General features: G+C 43.6%; 1 long non-coding RNA gene across 1 annotated transcript in view; it reads left to right on the plus strand.

Annotated features, from left to right (window-relative positions):
- Positions 1 to 14346, plus strand: part of LOC109551565 (uncharacterized) — a 196117-nt gene that overhangs the window by 50489 nt on the left and 131282 nt on the right. Inside the window, exon 3 of the long non-coding RNA XR_012334266.1 lies at positions 12078 to 12314. This is a non-coding gene — a long non-coding RNA (uncharacterized lncRNA). The remainder of the gene's footprint in view (positions 1 to 12077; positions 12315 to 14346) is intronic.

Genomic DNA, 14346 nt, shown 5'->3' on the forward strand with positions numbered 1-14346 from the left:
TGTTCCCAGTAGTGGGATTGCTGGGTCATATGGTAGTTCTATTTTTAGTTTTTTAAGGAACCTCCATACTGTTCTCCGTAGTGGCTGTATCAATTTACATTCCCACCAACAGTGCAAGAGGGTTCCCTTTTCTCCACACCCTCTCCAGCATTTATTGTTTGTAGATTTTTTGAGGATGGACATTCTGACCTGTATGAGGTGATACCTCATTGTAGTTTTGATTTGCATTTCTCCAATAATTAGTGATGGTGAGCATCTTTTCATGTGCCTCTTGGCCATCCGTGTGTCTTCTTTGGTGAAGTGTCTCTTTTGGTCTTCCGCCCATTTTTTAATTGGGTTGTTTTTTTTTTGATATTGAGCTGCATGAGCTGTTTGTGTATTTTGGAGATTAATCCTTTGTTGCTTCATTTGCAAATATTTTCTCCCATTCTGTGGGTTGTCTTTTCATCTTGTTTGTGGTTTACTTGTGGTGTGCAAAAGGTTTTAAGTTTAATTAGGTCCCGTTCGTTTATTTTTGTTTTTATTTTCATTACTCTAGGAGATGGGTCAGAAAAGATCTTGCTGTGGTTTATATCAAAGAGTGGTTTTCCTATGTTTTCCTCTAAGAGTTTTATAGTGTCCAGTCTTACATTTAGGTCTTTAATCCATTTTGAGTTTATTTTTGTATATGGTGTTAGGTAGTGTTCTAATTTCATTCTTTTACATGTAGCTGTCCAGTTTTCTCAGAACCACTTATTGAAGAGGCTGTCTTTTCTCCATTATATATTCTTACCTCATTCATCATAAATTAGGTGACCATATGTGTGTGGATTTATCTCTGGGCTTTCTATCCTGTACCATTGAGCTATATTTCTGGTTTTGTGCCAATACCTTACTATCTTGATTACTGTAGCTTTGTAGTATAGTTTGAAGTTGGGGAACCTGATTCCTCCAGCTTCAGTTTTCTTTCTCAAGATTGCTTTGGCTATTCGGGGTCTTTTGTGTTTCCAGATGAATTGTAAAATTTTTTGTTCTAATTCTGTGAAGAATGCCATTGGTAGTTTGATAGAGGTTGTACTGAATCTGTAGACTGCTTTGGGTAGTAGAGTCATTTTCACAATATTGATTCTTCCAATCCAAGAACATGGTATATTTCTTCATCTGTTTCTGTCATCTTTGGTTTCTTTCATCAGTGTTTTAGTTTTCTGAGTACAAGTCTTTTGCCTCCTTGGGTAGGTTTATTCCTAGGTATTTTATTCTTTTTGTTGCGATGGTAAATGGGATTATTTGTTAATCTCTCTTTCTGATTTTTTGTTGTTAATGTATAGGAATGCCGGAGATTTCTGTGCATTAATTTTGTATCCTGCAACCTCACCAAATCCATTGATTAGTTCTAGTAGTTTTCTGGTGGCATCTTTAGGATTTTCTATATATAGTATCATGTCATCTGCAGACAGTGACAGTTTTACTTCTTCTTTTCCAATTTGTATTCCTTTTATTTCTTTTTCTTCTCTGATTGCTGTGGCTAGGACTTCCAGAACTATGCTGATTAAGAGTGGTGAGAGTGGACATCCTTGTCTTGTTCCTGATCTTAGTGGAAATGCTTTCAGTTTTTCACCATTGAGTATGATGTTTGCTGTGGGTTTGTCATAAATGGCCTTTATTATGTTGAGGTAGGTTCCCTCTGTGCCCATTTTCTGGAGAGTTTTTATAATAAATTGGTATTGAATTTTGTCAAAAGCCTTTTTTGCATCTATTGAGAAGATCATACGTTTTTTATTCCTTAATTTGTTAATACGGTATATCACATTGATTGATTTGCATATATTGAAGAATCCTTGAAGTCCTGGGATAAATCCCACTTGATCATGGTGTATGATCCTTTTAATGTGTTGTTGGATTCTGTTTGCTAGTATTTTGTTGAGAACTTTTGCATCTGTGTTCATCAGTGATATTGGTCTGTAATTTCCTTGTTTTGTGATATCTTTGTCTGGTTTTAGTATCAGGGTGATGGTGGCCTTGTAGAACGAATTTGGGAGTGTTCCTCCCTCTGTAATTTTTTGGAAGAGTTTGAGAAGGATGGGTGTTAGCTCCTCTCTAAATGTTTGATAGAATTCACCTGTGAGGTCTTCTGGTCCTGGACTTCTGTTTGTTCAAGATTTTTAACTACAGTTTCAATTTCATTACTTGTGATAGGTCTGTTTGTATTTCTAATCCTTCCTGGTTCAGTCTTGGAAAATTGTACCTTTCCAGGAATTTGTCCATTTCTTTGTGGTTGTCCATTTTATTGGCATATAGTTGTTTGTAGTAGTCTCATAATCCTTTGTATTTCTGCTGTGTCAGTTGTGATTTCTCCTTTTTCACTTCTAGTTTTATTGATTTGCATCCTCTCCCTTTTTTTCTTGATGAGTCTGGCTAAAGGTTTATCAATTTTGTTTATCTTCTCAAAGAACCAACTTTTAGTTTTATTTATCTTTGCTATTGTTTTCTTCATTTCTATTTCAATTATTTCTGCCCTGATCTTTATGATTTCTGTCCTTCTACTGACTTTGGGTTTTCTTTGTTCTTCTTTCTCTAGTTGCTTTAGGTATAATATTACATTGTTTATTTGAGATTTTTCTTGTTTCTTGAGGTGAGATTGAATTGCTATAAACTTCCCTCTTAGAACTGCTTTTGCAGCATCCCATAGGTTTTGGGTCGTCATATTTTTGTTGTCATTCGTTTCTGTGTATTTTTTTATTTCTCCTTTCATTTCTTCAGTGATCTCTTGGTTATTTAGTTGCACATTGTTTAGCCTCCATGTATTTGTGTTCTTTACAGGTTTTTTCCTGTAATTGATTTCCAGTCTCATAGCATTGTGGTCAGAAAATATGCTTGATATGATTTCAATTTTCTTAAATTTTCCGAGGCTTGATTTGTGACCCAAGATGTGACCTCTCCTGGAGAATGTTCCATGGGCACTTGAGAGGAAAGTGTATTCTGCCACTTTTGGGTGGAATGTCCTATAAATATCAGTTAAATCTATCTGATCTATTGTGTCATTTAAAACTTGTGTTTCCTTATTTAGTTTCTGTTTGGATGATCTGTCCATTAGTGTAAGTGGGGTGTTAAAGTCCCCTACTATTATTGTGTTACTGTTGATTTCCCCTTTTATGGTTGTTAGCATTTGCCGTATGTATTGAGGAGCTCCCATGTTGGGGGCATGAATATTTATAATTGCTATATCTTCTTCTTGGATTGATCCCTTGATCATTATGTAGTGTCCTTCCTTATCTCTTGTAACAGTCTTTATTTTAAAGTCTATTTTATCTGATATGAGTATTGCTACTCATTGATTTCCATTTGCATGGAATATCTTTTTCCATCCCTTCACTTTCAGTCTGTATGTGTCCCTAGGTCTGAAGTGGGTCTCTTGTAGACAGCATATATATGGGTCTTGTTTCTGTATCCATTCAGCCAGTCTGTGTCTTTTGGTTGGAGCATTTAATTCATTTACATTCAAGGTTATTATCAGTATGTATGTTCCTATTACCATTTTCTTAATTGTTTTGGGTTTGTTTTTGTGGACCTTTTTCTTCTCTTGTGTTTCCCGCCTAAAGTTTCTTTAGCATTTGTTGTAAAGCTGGTTTGGTGTTGCTGAATTCTCTTAGCTTTTGCTTGTCTATAAAGCTTTTGATTTCTCTGTCGAGTCTGAATGAGAGCCTTGCTAGGTAGAGTAATCTTGGTTGTAGGTTTTTCTCTTTCATCACTTTAAGTATATCCTGCCACTCCCTTCTGGCCTGCAGAGTTTCTGCTGAAAAATCAGCTGATAACCTTATGGGGATTCCTTTGCATGTTATTTTTTGCTTTTCCCTTGCTGCTTTTAATATTTTTTCTTTGAATTTAATTTTTGTTACTTTGATTAATACGTGTCTTGGTGTGTTTCTCCTAGGGTTTATCCTGTATGCGACTCTCTATGCTTCCTGGACTTGGGTGACTATTTCCTTTCCCATGTTAGGAAGTTTTCCACTATAATCTCTTCAAATGTTTTCTCAGACCCTTTCTTTTTCTCTTCTTCTTCTGGGGACCCCTATAATTTGGATGTTGGTGAGTTTAGTGTTGTCCCAGAGGTCTCTGAGATTGTCTTCAATTCTTTTCATTCTTTTTTCTTTATTCTGTTCCTTGGCAGTTATTTTCACCTTTCTGTCTTCCAGCTCACTTATTCATTCTTCTGCCTCAGTTATTCTGTTATTGATTCCTTCTAGTGTATTTTTCATTTCATTTATTGGGTTGTTCATCTCTGTTTGTTCTTTAGTTCTTCTAGATCTTTGTTAAACATTTCTTGCATTTTCTCAATCTGTGCCTCCATTCTATTTCCAAGATTCTGGATCATCTTTACTATCATTCCTCTGAATTCTTTCTCAGGTAGGTTGCCTATTTCCTCTTCATTTACTTCGTCTTGTAGGTTTTTACTCTGCTCCTTCATCTGTGACATATTTGTTTGTTATCTCATTTTTTTTTTTTTTTGATGGGTGGGATTGTGTTTCTCTCTTACTGGTTATTTGGCCTGAGGCTTCCAGCACTGGAGTTTGGTAGGCTGTTGGGTAGAGCTGGGTCTTGGTGCCGAGATGAGGACCTCCAGGAAACCTCACTTCGATGAATATTCCCTGGGGTCTGAGGTTCTCTGTTAGTCCAGTGGTTTGGACTCAGAGCTCCTGGAGCTTCAGCCCAACCCCTGGCTCATGAACCCAGATCCTGCAAGCCACATGGGACAGCAAAAAAAAAAAAAAAAGCGAAACAATGACAAAGTAAAAAATAAAATAAGATTAGAAAACTAACAGATATGTTAGAAAGAATAAAAAAATAAAAATGTAGATGAAACAACAACCAGAAGGTAAAACAGAACCACAATAGTAAAAAAAAGAGGAGGAACAACAACAAAAAAGCCATAAAAGGCCTTGGCTGTGGGGTGCAGGGCTTAGGCAGGGGCAGGGTCTAGGTGGTAGGCAAGGCCTATGCTTGGGATCCACAGGGCTGGCTGGAAAGGGCCCTGGGTGTGTGTGGGGCGGGACTTAGGCTCAACACATCAGGAGGGGCCCAGGAGTACCTCTGGCCTTGGAGGGCGGAGGACCAGGTCCAGGACCTCAGCAGGCTCACTGGACCCGAGTGGGAGGGGGAAACGCCCTCCTTGCCTCCTCTGATCCTCCGATCCGGAGGGCCCCTCCCTGTCTGCCTCTCCTCTTCTCCCACTGCCTCCCTCCTATGCCCCTAGGACCCACGAGGCCTGGAAGGACCCTCGGAGGGCGGAGGACCTGGCCCAGGAGCCCAGCAGGCTTCCCGGGGCCCGATGGGGCAGGGGAAATGCTAGGCACACTCCCTGCTGATCTTCCGAGCCCCTGCGAGTCCCTCCAGGCATGGGAACCTCTCCCTGCTCCCAGCCACCCCTCAGGGGTGCCGGTCTTGTCCGGCCTCCACTTCTCCCCCCTCACTTACCCCTATGTCCTACCCAGTTGCTTGGGGGGTCCTCCCATCTCCTTGGGCGTTGAGGTCCCCCACCAGCATCCAGCAGGTGCCCTAATTCTGGGGAGATGCAAACTCTGCATCTTCCCATGCCGCCATCTTGACTCCACCCCTCCATAGAGGTAATTTTGAAAAAAGAGATTCAGATAGAATAAAAACATTAATGAGAAGACAAAGAATGTCTCCTGCCATATCAGTAAACAAAGGTTGTTGAAACCATCAAGCCATCAGCCTCTGTAGCTGACCTGACAGTGTACCCTGAGGGAACTTGGGATGGAGGAAAACAGGATTCTGGCCATAGATAGTTAAGATGTGTATCTAAGGAATAATTTCAATGAGCCCAGGCTCTTGCATCTTCCCATAGATAGAAAAACACTAAAATCATTAACTTGAAATGCATGTTTTTTATGATTAGCAGTCATCTTTTGATGTTTGACTACATGTGTTTTTGTTGTTGTTTTTGTTTTTTTTCCCAGTAAAAACTCCTGTGTATCCTGGCTCCTCCCTTTCCTCTTTGGAGCAGTTCCTCAGGGCGATCTGAGAGGCTGTTTCCCGGGCTATAGTCCTCAGTAATGTCCCCGAATAAAACATAATTCTCAACTTTTAGGTTGTGTCTTCGGTTGACAACGGTCTCTCTACTTTTCTGTATGTTTGAACATTTTCACAATAAAAAGTCTAAAACTGGCCCTCAGAATCTGTGAATTCACCTACTTACTAACTACTCACTACTCAGTATATTCGTACCCCCCAGATCAGCACTCAGCAGGGCTTTCGTGGTCATTCCCAGAGCAGCAAAGAGTTGGAGCTGACTGACGCACGTGGTCCAGGCCAGGCTGGCGCTCCACGTCTTTGGTTCACCTCTCAGACCGTAAAGAAGTGTCCTTTCATGGGTCAATTTCGGGCCCAGTTTTTGCACTTTTGTCCTTTTTTGGTGTTTATGGTGGCCCCCGAGAGAGTGATGAAGCTGTCTGGTCCTCCTAAAGGCAAGAGGGCTGTGACGCCCCTCAAGGAGAAAATGCCTGTGCTGGGTGAACCTCATCCGGGCCTGAGTCACGGTGCTGTGGGCCATGAGCTCAGCGTTAATGAGTCAACAGTAGATACTAAACAAGGGGTATCTGAACAGAAGCTCACATAAAACATGGTTCTGTGTTGGTCAGTTAACAAGAATGTTGTGACCAGAGGCTCATGGGAACCTAGCCCTGTGTTTCCCCAGGAGCCCCGGTCAGTGTCACTAAGTCAGTGCACTGCAAATAAGGAGAATCAACTGTATTTATGTATAAATATCCCTCACATGCATCTAACTAGTACTGGGGACCGAGAGCTGGCCCAGGATGTCAGCTGTGGTGACCGGTTAGGCTGATGCTGGTCCTGCTGGTCCCGCCTCCTGTTTACTCGGTCCATTGTCCCCTGATTCTGTTCTCTAGGTTGCTATGTTATCCTCCATGTTCTTCAAATATTCTTCTTACTATAATTATTATGATCATCATCATCATCAGTATTATTTTCTTTTAGTTTTGGCAATTGGCTTGTGAATTCCCCGGTAAAGAAGCTCTGTTTAAATTATATTAAAGTAAAAGCTGGAAGGTGTATCCTCACTATCCCTTCCCAAGGTCTACACTGTCTATATGGTGAGGAAACACTGAGCTCTCCGTCACTGGTGAGATCTTATTCATCCCCCAGGCCTGACACAGCACCTGGCACCCAGTAGGTGCTCAGTTGGATGAATGGAGTACTAATTAAATGTGGAGTCATAACATGCATTAATTTAAAAATCTTACAAAATAGGTAGTGACTAATGTTTAATGTAGCAGCTGGGAAATGCTGCCCTCAGGGCAGAAGCTGTCTTGGATGTTTAGAGACTCAGTATTGGTTACAGAACCTGTAAAATGCAAAGAAAATTTACTATAAATGTCTATAAAACACACATATTTCTTGTGATAATAGAGTTTATGTATTTTATTGGCTTGGCAACTGACAGCAATAACTGCAAATAAACAACTGAGGGAAACTTTATTAGTTAGACACAGAATAATAAAATATTGCCCAGGGGACAGAAAAGCAAATTTAAATAATGATATTCTGGCTTGGGAATTATTTCACAATTAAGGTAACTTCTATCAAGAGGGCAATATTTTCCAGCTGTTCTTTGCAACCTTTAGCATTTACATTATACTTTTTATTTTTTTGAGTAATAGAAGCAATTAATTCTAAGTATTATAGTTTATTCTGCATTTGGACACCATGCTTCTCAAGAGCTGTTTTTTTTTTTTTTTATCCAGGCAGTTGAACAGGATATAAATGTCATTTTAATAATAGGAACTGAAAATTTAATAATATGGTATTAAACTGTAAGTATAAGTGAATAATACCGGTCCTAGTTCACTTTATTTCCTACATAATCCTGGCCTATTAATGGAATTTCTATTCAAAGGGATGCTGTATTGCAAGATTTTTTTTTTTTTAAGTAAAGAAGCTTCCAACAGAAACAAAGAAAAAAGGAAGATAAATGTTGAGATACGTATATGGATCGTTGGAGCTACTTATATGAACACTTACATGGATTAAATTTTCTTTGCCTGAAATACCCAGAACAAAACAGAGACGTAAAGGTGGTTTCCACTTGGAGCATTTTCTGAATTCTTCATGTAATTTGGTGTGTAAATATCTGTATATATCCAAGAATACATTGGAAAAATGAAAAAAGTATTTGCATAAAATGAAAGATAACATGGAACAGAAGTGAGCCAGACGTTAGATGGTGTCTAGAAACCAGAAGTGCTGCTGAGGGTTTGTGTTCCTAACTGGGCTGAGTGTCGCTCTCATGTTGCCAGAGAGATGTTATATGACGGCTGGAATTAAGTCTTTTAAAAACAATAACCAGAGTTTCTTTATGTTTTATTTTGGCACATCAAAGGAAATATGGCTAGGTTGTGGCAATAAAAAAACTCTATTAGCTATTTTATACGCTGAGTCAGAGAATTTTCACTGACATGAAAAACGAAAGTTATAGATTAAGAGAGATGTTTGATCAATTAAAATGAACAAATATATTTATTATACCCAGCTGCTGTGTATTTAAATCTTTTCTTGATAAAGACTTGTTTTTCTTTCTTTTAGCTTTTCCAGTCCATTTTACATTTCCCCCTTTCTTCTGGGCACGCTGCCTTACACCCATCCAATCACACTTCAGTCCACTTTCATTGACAGCCATGCGGCAAATTCCCACCCTGACCAATCTGGGATGCAGAGAAAATCTAAAGTTTTCTTTTGCTTGTTTGCATTTTGGAAGTGAAGCAGAAATAAACCCCAGTCTTCCTCTTCCACTGGCCCAAACAAATTACGTTTTTTTTAGTTCTTTCAGCAGTGAGGAATGGAAGATTAAAGAAATGGGCTACTCTTAAAAAACCTTTCTCCATAGACATTCCTTCTACGACAGCTGCATCCCTGGAACCCCGGTCTTGGGGCTGTGGACATGGTGACTCTTTCTCAGCTGAAAGATTTCAAGCAAGTACTTGCTCTGCACCCACCCATCAGGTTCCAGAAGCTCGCCTGCTCACAGGTGACAGGCTTTTGTGCAACTCAGCCTGTGGAAGGGCAAGGAGAAGTACATATGGTATTTTTATTACAGGACTGTCCTTCTTAAAACAGAGCCTGGGAGCCTGTGGTTTGAATTATAGAGTGTCTCAGGAGAGCTCCTGGCATCTGGTTTGACAATCATCCTTTTAAAAATGTAGTCTTTTGTGAGCTTGTGGCCCAAAATGACACGGTAAAACTGATGCTGGGGACTCACAGTTGTTTAAGTTGCAATAGTTATGCAACTAGAAGAAGAGGATAAATTAGATTGAACACTGGAGGAATTTAATAAAATGGAGCTTATTAATGGAAGCCCTAAATAATATCTATCTACATAGTGGGGGCTGAAATGACAGCCCCTCCAAAAGATATGTCCATGTCTTAATTCCCAGAACCTGTGAATGTGACCTTTTTGGAAAAAGGGTCTTTGCAGATGTGATCAAGTGAAGGATCTGGAGATGAGGTCATCTTGGATTATCTGGGTGGCCCGAACTCAAATGACAGGTGTCCTCATAGGAGACATACAGGAGGGAGACCCAGGGAGGAGAGGAGAGGCCGTGGGACCACAGAGGCAGAGGCTGCAGCGATGCAGCCGAAGCAAAGGTGCACTGGAGCCACGGGAAGCTGGAGGAGGCGGAGGACGGGCTCTCCCTGAGGGCCTCTGCAGGGGCGCGGTCCCGCTGAAACCGTGACCTCAGACTGCTGGCCTCCAGAACTGTGAGAGGCTACGCGTGTGGGGGAGACGGAGGATGCCCCCAAGTGAGCAGGAACCAAGGGCGACACAAGAAGCCAGCGGGGGCGACGCTTGACCCGCTCAGGCCCAGGCCCAGCCCCCGAGTTCCTTCCTGTCGTGCATGCTGGGCCGAAGTCTCAGAGGCCTGCACATGTCTTTGAAGTGTCCCTCCGTGTCCTGACCTCACTCTCGAGGGTCACCCCTGATGCTCTCAGTGAAAATAAAGCACAGCTTCCGTGAAGTGTCCCCAAAAACTCCACAAAGAAGGAAGTGTCACTGAGCAGTAGATACCACTCCCAGGCAGAGGCCAGTCCTGGATGACCTCGCTGACTTTGGGGTGTCCCTGGGGGGGAAGCAGCTTGCGCTTCCCCACAGAGTGTGTGGCAGGACTCATTCACCTGTGACCGTTACCCTGTCCTGAGGTTTCATCCTGGGGGAGAGTCTTCCTCCTGAAGGCTGATTTGTTACGATGCAAAACTGGGCCGATCTGCTGAGGCCCAGGTGTTCCAGAAAAGACATCGCATATGTGAGATGGACACACAGGGCCTGAATTCGATTCCAAGTTAAGAGAGTTCATGGAAGAAAGTTTTGGACTTTAGAGTTTCTTAACTGTCACATGCACATTAGGGGACGGGACATTTTGTGGAAGGAAAGCTTGCTCCCTTCCTGCTTCTGCCCCCTCGGCACCCCTCCCTCTCCCACTTGTGGGCACCCCCTTTAGATGTAGAGGAGGGAGCATTATGTAGCACCTCACTCCTCAAAGACCTGCAGCACCCACACTACCTGGGAGCCGGTCAGAAATGCAGAGTCACAGGCCCCACCGGACCGATAAAATCCGAATCTGCATTTCGACAAGATTCCCTGGGTGGCTGGAATGCATGGTCAGGTTTGAGATGTGCTGATACAGTGGTTAAGATGGGTTTTAAATCTGTGCCAAATACTGCGTGCCCAACAGTCGTGGCTCTGATTCTGATCACAAGTCCTGCAACATGTTAACTGTGTAACGGGCGAGTTACTCTGAGTCTCTGTGTCTTGGAATCCTCATTTGTAAAGCGTGCAGAGAAGTACCTATTCTATGGCATGTGGATGGGATCCTGTGGTGGAACAGACAGAAAGCTCTGGGTCACTGGGGCCGTGGAGACGGTAGTCAGCCCTTGCCCTCCCTCACCCTCCTGGCACCTGGGACCCAGGCCCGTGCTCTTAGCAGGAGGGAGGTGAGAGCTCTAGCCTGACTTTCCGGTGCTCAGGACGGGGGGCAACAATCGGCCCTCTCACTCATCTTGGCTTTCACCTGCCTCATCCGTGGGTGTTAAGATGGCAGTGAGGCCCCTGAACAGCACCCTGCTTTTTATTATTTCATTAGGGCTTTTATTAATGTCGTCATTTCTCTGCGGTTGAAAGAATTCATGAGTTTCCAATTTACAAATGCAACATATTTTAAAATTGCAGTTTTTAAAGGTTAAGTTGTAAGTTTCAGGCCCCTAGAACCAGTGTCCTCTGGAGGAAGAGCTGGTCCCTCCTGCCCTCGGTGTCTGGGAATTAGGCCTTGGATGCCGCACAGACTGTGTCTAATAGTGGGTGGAGAAACATGCCCCCTGGGGCAAGGCAGGGATTGGAAAGACCATGGTCTGGTGCCGTGGGAGAGGCTGCACAAGGTGGGGAAGGCGGGGCGCCATCCGCCCAGGACACGCCTTTGGCTCATCTATGAATCCCCTGTGGCTCATTTTATAGTCTGCAGAGTCTGTTTTGATGGGTCTCTTTGCCTGGAAGAGAATTTTCCATCTTCTCTGTTAAAATCTTCAGAGTCTTTGGCACATGACTTGACCCTCACGGTGGATGGATTGCTTTGTCACTAAGCCCTGAACACTTAGAGTACACAGGCATTTTCCCGATGTGCAGTCCTAACCCAGTCCCCTCCTGTCCACTTATTTCACTTATATTGAGGAAACTCAATAAAAATACATGGTGGATGGGCCATCAGTATTGCTTTAACAGTCAGGGCAGATGTGGGAAAGGGAAGCATGTCAAGAAATGTGAAGATGACAAGGTTTAACGAAGGATGGGGAAGTCGAGCGCAGGTGAATGCACTGGGTGATTTTTTTCATAACACTCTTCGTGTTTGGCTTGGAAGCAAAGAATTCTAAGGATACTCCATGAATTATTGTGGTGGCCGCTAAATTTTTCATGGAAAAAACCGACTGTCCCAAATCTTGGATAACTGCCAGCAGTAACGCCAGAAAGGTCAAAATATAATGTTTCTGTGCTTTTGACCATCATGTTGGCTTTCTTCCAGCTGTAGATCTTGCTGACACTGCCCCACGGAGCCACCACTCAGTCAAGTGACAACTTCTTTTGCCATCGAGACCCATGAGCCGATGACTGTCAACCGGGGAATGTCCCCTACCTTCTCCCCAGCTCAGCCCATCATAACCGGTTATTACTGCATCTGTGCGCGACCACACGGATTGTGCGCTGGAGGGAGCCACGTCCCTGGATGCTGATGCTGTGGGAGCCTGAAGTAACTTTCCAGGTAATTCCATCCATAAAAAGCCTTTACTTGTCCCTGACTGATTGGAATCTTTCAAGTGAACCTGCCCTCTTTGGCCGAAATTGTATTGCAGTTGCCTCGGTTCTCTGCCCCTCTGGTCAGATATGAAAAGAGTCTTGCTGCTTCTTACACATGGGGCTGCGTACCGACACTCCGCAGTCCACCAGAAAGTCTCCCAGGGCTTAACCGGGGCTGCATGTATGTACTTGCGCGTAGGAACGCCACAGCCTCTGTTAGCAAACAGTCATCCAGATTTGGGGCTTGAATTCACATCCAATCTCATACTTGTTTTTGTGGAGGGGAATCGCCTACTGATTTAGGGAGGATTGGGGGAAATGGTCATCGGGGAGCAGTAGTGCCAGTGGTTAAGTTACTGAGATGTACTGTGTGTTAAGTGTGTGAAGCAGTTTTCACTTAAACCATTTGGCAACCGAGGTCGACAGCATGGACATTTGAGAGTTTTAAGTTCCCGCCCAGGGTTTCTTGACTAGAAAGTGACACGGTCTGGATTCCAGTTGAAGTCCAGTGATGCGGAAGCTTCTGGTTGGTGTGTCTTACTAATAAGAGATGGGCAACACGTTTGTTACTAGTACCTATTGAGCTAGAAATACTCACGATAGAGTGCAGGTCCTGAGTACGGATTCCTTTCCACATTGGAAAGAAAGATGGTGGGAAACTGTCTTCCATGCTGATTCGACCCGCCCACCGGCCCCCAGAATTCCCACTCCTCTTGGTTCCCTGCTTGTCATCGTCTCTTTCCAGAAGAACACAAACTCCTCCTGGACCCGCATTGAAAATTCACAAACTTTCCACAAGTTTCAATAACTAGTTGTGGCTTTTTTTTTTAATACTCATGGGTAGCTGGGTCCTGGAGAGCTTTCAAAGCCCCCTGATTTTGCCAGCAGACTGAAGAAGGGAAACTCCAGTCGCTGGAGATGAAGGGGTGGCGGGAGGAAATGGCGTGTGACCAGGCGTGAGCTGTGTGTGTTGGCTTTGGATGACAGTTCTCTCTTGCTCCATGGGCCTTAATTGGCTGATAGAGCGATTGCCTTGGCCAAGGGTCCAATTAATACCCAACATTTGAGGGTTGGTTTTCCAACCCCAGTTGGATGAGTTTCTTGGCAAAAAAGGGTAACTGCTGTAAATTCAATTCACTTCCTTGCCTCTGCACCCACTCTATAATGTAAGGGTATCACTGCGTCTGGTTAATGCCAGACAAGGATCTGGGAGCAGATGGGGAATTTGAATTTTCAAGTTTGAAAAAAAAAAAAAAAGCATAAATGAGTGTGAATTTTATGCGGTTACCTTGATACTCCCTCCATCTTGTGGAAAGTATCCTAAGTCCCAGTGTCGGAAGGCAGGATTGCAGAAGTGAAACTGCTGAGCCTCGAGGCTCATGCTTGCTGAGAAGCTCTGATGAGTGGCCAGCTACGATTGGCTGTGGGTCCAGGAAAACCTGCACTGAGCTAGAAAACAGTACCTCTGCCCCTGGTGTGGGAGATGGTCTCAGATGGTCAATGCCGTGGTCACAGCCTGGAGGTGGCCGTTCACTCTAGAACAATGGCAGCAGCTCGCCCTGGGAGCTGCCGCTTCTTAAGCGCGTGCCCTCAAGTCACTCGATGTGATTCATAAAGTTGGGGTGCGTAACACTGTCCTCTGTTGCAAAGTTGACATAATGAATACATGTGGAAGTTCGAGGACGTTCAGTCAGCGTGGGCTCCCTTCCCATCCGTCACCCGGGGCAGCTGGCGCAGGTCCGTCTTGACTCTTCAGGGGCCTGGATGCTTCCTGCTGTCTTGGGGAACCGCGGATGGCATGATGCTTCGCTTCTAAATATCCGCCCCACGACAGCAAATCCCTAGGAAACCAAGCTTGGGAGGTGCTGTCGCTCCCCCGCCCGGTGTAGCATCCTAGCAGACAAGCTGTCTTGGCGCCGGAATTTCGGTGTTTTCACTCGCCCTGTGTCCTGCAGGCTGCGCACTCACTACTGCTTCTCTCTACAAGGCTTGGCCTG

Source organism: Tursiops truncatus, chromosome 10 (assembly GCF_011762595.2).
Source record: "Tursiops truncatus isolate mTurTru1 chromosome 10, mTurTru1.mat.Y, whole genome shotgun sequence".
Taxonomy (NCBI): Eukaryota; Metazoa; Chordata; class Mammalia; order Artiodactyla; family Delphinidae; genus Tursiops; species Tursiops truncatus.